This window comes from Mus musculus, chromosome 7 (genome assembly GCF_000001635.26).
Source record: "Mus musculus strain C57BL/6J chromosome 7, GRCm38.p6 C57BL/6J".
Classification (NCBI taxonomy): Eukaryota; Metazoa; Chordata; class Mammalia; order Rodentia; family Muridae; genus Mus; species Mus musculus.
Window position 1 is genome coordinate 43,859,632 of NC_000073.6, and position 6,707 is coordinate 43,866,338.

A 6,707-nucleotide genomic window follows, 5' to 3' on the forward strand; every position below is an offset into this window, starting at 1 on the left:
AGAAAGTTCTCTTAACAGTTGACCCATCTCTTCAGTTCCCTAATTTGTTAAGAAAAGAGAGATATCTTCGTTAAAAGATGGATCCAAGACTTTAAAAATAGCATAATTCCAAAAACTAATGTTCTTAAGGAGGTATTTCATGTCATCAGTTCTCATGGGCCAGTGAGATGGCTCAGTGTGTGAAGGTGCTTGCCACCAAGCCTAGTGACCTGCACTTGATCCCTGGACCCACATGGTGGAAGGAGAGAACGGTAGTCCTTCAGCAGCACACAACAACAACAAAAAACTAATGCACCAGAAAAGCCATCAAAGCCTTCTTTCCAGCCCCAGCCTACAGCTGCAGCAGTTTAATGTCCCACAGGATCTGCCCAAAATGGCTGCTCCTGTCAAAATGGTGGCACCAAGACATCTCTTCATCTTGTAGCTGTCACAGGAGCTGCCTACAGCTGTGGCACCTTTCCTGCCTCAGCCTACAGCCTCGGTGAGATACCACTGCAGCTGTCCACACTGGCAGCGCCTACTCTCCAGCCTCCCCCACCCCAACCCCAACCCCAGCAGCCCCACAGAGATGGCAGGCACCTCAGCAAAAACCAGCTGCGGTCAGGAAGAACTTCCTACTCTAACCCATGGACCCTGATGCACGGAAAGGGTTGTTTTGTTTTGTTTTGTTTTGTTTGTTTGTTCGTTTTAAGCCACCAATCCCTGAGCAGAAAAGCTCACCAATCCCCGGGCTTCCCACAAAAACCCACCAATTCCCGAGCTTCCCACAGAAAACCACCAATCCCTAAGCAGGAAACCTACCAGCCCCTGAGCATCCCTCTCTCCAAGCTCAGGACTTGAAATACCATCAATCCTCACTCCGGAAATTTCTGCACTGAGAAGCTCCACCCCTCAGAAATCCTATGTAAGCCCCGCCCCTTTGCCCAGTTCCCTGCTGCCCAGGAGCAGAGGGCTGCCATCTCTGGATTTCTCCCTCTCTCAACACCCTGGACCCTCCAATAAATCTCTTTCATGAGATTTTCTGCCTGGTGTGACTCTCTCATTGGAAGAAGCCAAGAAGAAAAGAAGCAATGAAGCGAAGAAGTGGAGCGGGGCCGAGGCTCCCGAGCTCCTCAGCTCGGCTGGGGATACACTCCCTTGGGAGCCACAAACGCCTCTGCTGAGGAAGCTTCCTTTCAGAGACACGTGGTTCCTGAACTTCTGAATCCCAGGATGCCCCCTCCCTTGGGACACTGCCCCACCGCAGCGCTGTAAGGTTCCTGGACTCCCATGTCTCAGGATACCCTCCCATCCAAGCAGAAACACAAGAACCAACTCATCAAAGCTGTCTTTGACTTCCACCCGTGTGCCATGACTCTCTTGTGCACCACCCCCATTCCCAAATAAACTACATTAATAATTTGGGAATAAAAACTGAATGAAGACGTCCTTGACACTAAATGAAGCTAGGAAAGTGGAAAAGCAGGGGTTGGTCCCGTGAGGGCTGCACAGTATTAACAAATCCAAGTTGTACTCAGGTCCCCGTGGAGCCTCTTATTCTGAAAATCTCTCAGGCGTTGTGAGCTCTAGCACACACACACACACACACACACACACACACACACACACACACCCTGTGACCCAGCGGTTTTTCTCCTGGCTGCGCACCCACACCCAGGAGGGGACATGTATGAGCCTGTGTCTCTCCTTGCTTCAAGTCTCAGGATCAAAGGTTAGAGCCATCACATGCCCATTGTTCAGCTCACTCTCTGCCTGTCTCCCTAATCCAGTCTCTCTACCCCTGGTAGTCCCTGTGCCCCTCCCCTCAATTAATATGAAGGCTTTCTGTATCTTTGAGGGTCTCACAACGTTCGCTTTTCCCCACCAACTTCCAGCTGCAGGCTAAATTTGCCTGCCTCGGTGCCGCTTGGCTAGGTCACGTGATAAGGAGCCCCCCCCCCTCCTCTCTCTCTCTCACAAACACACCCACTCCCTGAAGACCTGTGAGAGAGAGTTCCTTTGGTCCACGGACCTATGGCTCTTTATCTCCCTTCAGTGCCCCATCACCCTAGCTCCTCACGTTCACACACTAAAGGGCCACGGCTGCCTGTGGTCATGTTGTCCTAAGCCCAAGGTTCTCTGATTAGTGGTCTACAGTGTGGTTTCATCAGTTTTGCTTTTCTTTCTCTCTTTTTTTTTTTTTGTAAAAGCTATGTTCTATTTAGTCTGTGTGCATGTGCTGTGGCACATGCTACAGTACAAGTGTGTGCCGTAGTGTATGTGTGGAGCTCAGAGGAGTCTCTCCTTCCAGCCCGTGGCCCCAGGGATCACATGCCCGTCATCAGGTTTGTGCCTTTACTAGATGAAGCATCTGACTGACCCTAGCCTGTTTCGTTACCAATAAATTATAAGACCGTCGCGGGGGGTGTTGCTGTGCGCATTGGGGTGGGCGTCACAAGGAGAGGCAGGGGCAGGTGTGCAGACCCCCTGGTACTCTGAAGAGTCCTAAAGGACAGAGAGTTTGCGGAAGGATGTGCCGCATTGCACAATGTTGGTGGCAGTGACGTACATTAAAATGACACACTTGGGACAGTCACATGAACATTTTGTAAGCCCGGGGTAGGGTGACGGAAGGGAGAAGATGGAGGGAGGGAAAATAAAAGAAATTATCTAGTAACTAGTGAAGATGTAGCATGGTGGTTACCCATCCACACCTCCCCAGGGCCAAAGGCCAAGAAAGGGAACAGGAAGCCCTGAAGGATGTGGTCCTGCTGTGAGGGCCTTTCTCTGTCTGTCTGTCAGTCTATCTGTCTATCTTTCTATCTTTCTTTCTTCCTTTCTTTCTCTGCATTGTTTTCTGTCAGCACACAGAATAATGAGTTTCATTATAACATTTTCAGACCCATATAGCAACACATTTACCTTGTGGTTTTTCCTTATTCCTTACTTCTTTGGCTGTCACCTTCCTCCTCCCAAAAAGCACAATAGTCTCCCGTGGCCAGGGTTCCTTCCTTCCCTTCCTTCCTTCCTTCCTTCCTTCCTTCCTTCCTTCCTTCCTTCCTTCCTTCCTTGTTGGCTTTTTGAGACATAATCTCAATTGCAAACACGGCGCAGTGGTACAACCTTTGCGTGCAATCGCCCAGTGAGGGGCTGAGAATGTGGTTCAGCTATAATGACCCTGCCTAGAATCCTCCAGTGAGCACCTGAGTGGTGTTGCTCAGTGATAGAGCCCCTGGCTAGCATATTCCAGACCCCAGACGCTATCCTTGATACCACAAACAAACACGGGTAACAAAAATCCATGAAAACAGAATAAGATTCTTGAGCCACACTTGAGGGTCATAGGAACCATCGAATGCGGGACTGTGTTCTCTGGTTTCTCCTCCTTTCTCCTCCTCTCCCAGGCCAGAGTCCTGATAGAGTGAAGTTACATCTGCTTGCTAAGAACATTAGCATTTTTCCTGTCCTGAACTCACAGCATGGAACTGTAAATTTTGGTTACTGTCACAATCCCCATTGTGAACTGATTACATAAGGGACGGTATGATAGCCGGTGTGAACACTCAGATGACTCAGTTTACATCCAGTCCAGTGAAGCCTTGTTACCAGGAACTCTGAATGTCCCAATGTGGCCGTTGATTTTCCTTCCAGGATCCTCGTGGCTCACCTTGCGATCATCCAGGTTGATCAGCAAGTGCCCAGTAAAGATAAAGCAAACAGTATGGCGCAAATGAGGATGCAGGTGTCGCAACCTCTCCCTGAGCACCTCCCATACACCAGGCTATGCTGTCCAGAGGGACTTTAAACTCTCGGCGATCCTCCTGCTTCAGTCTCCCAGATGCTAGGATGACATCTATCAGGTACCACCCTGTCCAACTTCAGACACATTTTTATCATGACAGTTTAATTGGGGGTTGAGGAGATGGCTCAGTGATTAAGAGCACCTGCTGCTCTTGCAGAGGAACTGGGTTCAATTCTCAGCATCCATGACCAGCAGCTCATAACTATCTATGACTCCAGCTTCAGGGGATCTATAGTCTTTTTCTGGTCCCTGTGGGCACTGCATTCATGTGAGCGCGCGCGCGCGCGCACACACACACACACACACACACACACACATACACACACACACACACACACACACACACACACAACCATAATGAGGCTTGACTGGTTGGCCTGGCTGCCTTTGGTATCACACCCTACAAACCATACTCCTTAAGAATCTGCTAGCCTGTTTCACTGTCAGTATCAGTCTTCTGCAACCACGCTGGAGCACCTGAGTTCCCGGCCCACCCAGATGGATTACAACGGGCAGAAGCTAGCTGAACAGATGTCTCAGGGAATTATTCTTTTTTCTGCAATAGCTGGGTTTATCTATGGGTACGTGACTGAACAGTTTGGGTGGAATGTCTACATAGTTATGTCGGATTTGCTTTCTCGTATCTGATGACATTTCCTCCGTGGCCTATCTACAGCCACTATCCCCTAAAGCGGGTTACCTGTTCAAGACTTAGGCACAGAAGACAAGAAATCAGGGGATAGAAAAATGAAGAGGCTTGCTAAAAATAACTGATTGGGACTTTCACGATTCAGCACCTGTGAGATGAGCTGAATTGCTTTCATAACCAAAACATGAACTTAAACCACCTATGTTCAGCACAGCTGTGTCGAGATCCAGTTGCTCTGCCTTCATTTCTAATCCAAATATATTTTAAGTTATAACGATTTTGTACTATCTCTTTATAAGCTTATTATGGAGAACAGGAAATTATAAATATGCAATACTTCTTTCAGGTGTATATAGTGAGTAAACACCTTATAACTCATAAAAAATACCATCATAAGCCTTTTAAAAATAAAATCTTATTTTGTAGTAGTTCAATACACTGTAAAATGGAGGCTATGGATGCCCTGCATGTAGCTTTTGCTACCCCACTTTAACTCCGGGAATAGACCTCGCTACCAGCCCCTGACCAGAGAATATTGGATCCATGGATGAAAAACACAGACATACACAGTTGTTCAATTTCAACTTGCCTTATTGGCTCAACTGCTGGGTGCCTCCAACCTACTTCAGCTGGCATGCCCTTCCCAGAACTCCCAGCTGACCACCTAAATCTGCAATCAGCTTCAGTTGCCAGCGCAGCACCCCCAACCTCCCACCTGTAGAAGCAGCCTGTGGCTGCTCCACCCAAGATCTTACATGGCTGGTTGGCTTTTTTTTTTTTTTCTCTCCTAAGCATTGCGATCTCTCCCTTCCTCTCTCTTCTGTGTCTGCCCCTTGCCTGTGGGGACCTGGAAGTCCTGCCTATACCAACTGAGGAGCAGGACCTCAGCTTCAGAACCACCCCTACATCTCATAAAGACTGGAATGTCAGGACCGAAAAACAATGCTATTAACTCAATGGTGGCCTCGTAGGAAGTGAACTGTGTGCACTTGTGTGTGCAGAGGCCAGAAGAGGGCATCAGATTCCCTAAAACTGGAGTTGCAGATGCTTGTGAGTCACCTTTGCTGGAAGTAGAACCTGAGCCTTAAGTGCTGAGCCATATCTCAGCCCCTCTGCCATTTCTTGTGACTCTGGTACACTGTTAATTTTACCTTTTATTATTGGGGTGCTCACACACCAGGGTGCAAGTTATAGGTCAGAGGACAACTTGCAGCCTAGCAACCTGAATTTGGTTTCTGAGATCCACGTGGTGGAAGGAAAGAACCAATTACTGCAAGTTGTTCTCTGAGCTCCTCCTCCTCCTCCTCCTCCTCCTCCTCCTCCTCCTCCTCCTCCTCCTCCTCCTCCTCCTCCTCTTCCTCTCTCTCTCTCTCTCTCTCTCTCTCTCTCTCTCTCTCTCTCAGTGTCTGGTACTACTTTTAATATAACTTTTTAATTAGTTCTCTGATCACAAACACTCCTTAACTCCTCCAGGTCTCCCCCATCTCCCTACAACAAAATAAAATGTTTAAAGGACTAAAGGGACCAGAGAAATGTCTCAGAGGTTAAGAGCACAAGCTGACCTTCTAGCGTAGCTGGGTACAATTCCAGGAACCCACATGGAGGCCCACAACTCTCTGTGACACCAGTTCTAGGGGATCTGACATTCTATTCTGGCTTTTGTAGACACCAGGAATTCAGTAGTAGACAGACATACATGCTGGCAAACCACTCATGCACACAAAATAAAGTAAAAGTTATTTTAAATTTAAAGTAATGAAAAAGCTTTTTAAGACAGGCTCACTATGTAGTCATGGCCAGTCTGGAGCTCCCAATAGACCAGGCTGGCCTCAAACTCAGGAATCTCCAGGCTCCTTACACCATCAGGGCTAAGCTACCATTCTATCAGCTGAGCTACTTTGCTAGCTCCTTAGTTACAACTTTTGAAATTGGCTTTATAGTTTTAAGTGTTATGTATGTATGTATGTGCACAACATGCATGCCTGGTGCCAGTGGAGATCGGAAGATGGCATTGGGTCCTCTGCAAATGGAGTTACAGGCAGTGACAAGTTATCATGTGGGTACTGGGGAAAGAACCCAGGCCCTCCTCAAGAGCAAAAGGTGCTCTTAACCACTGAGCCATCTCTCCAGGCCTAATCACAATCTTTTTTTTTTAATTTTTATTTTAAGATTTATTTATGCTTATATGAACAGAATTCTGCATGCACGTATGCCTGCAGGCCAGAAGAGGGCATCGGATTACTTTTTAGATGGTTGTGAGCCACCATGTGGTTACTG

At 47.8% G+C, this 6,707-nt stretch overlaps 1 pseudogene; it reads left to right on the forward strand.

Annotated features, from left to right (window-relative positions):
* The first annotated feature begins 2,672 nt into the window (after nucleotides 1-2,672).
* Gm45173 lies at nucleotides 2,673-4,555 on the forward strand (annotated as a pseudogene).
* Nucleotides 4,556-6,707: the final 2,152 nt, after the last annotated feature.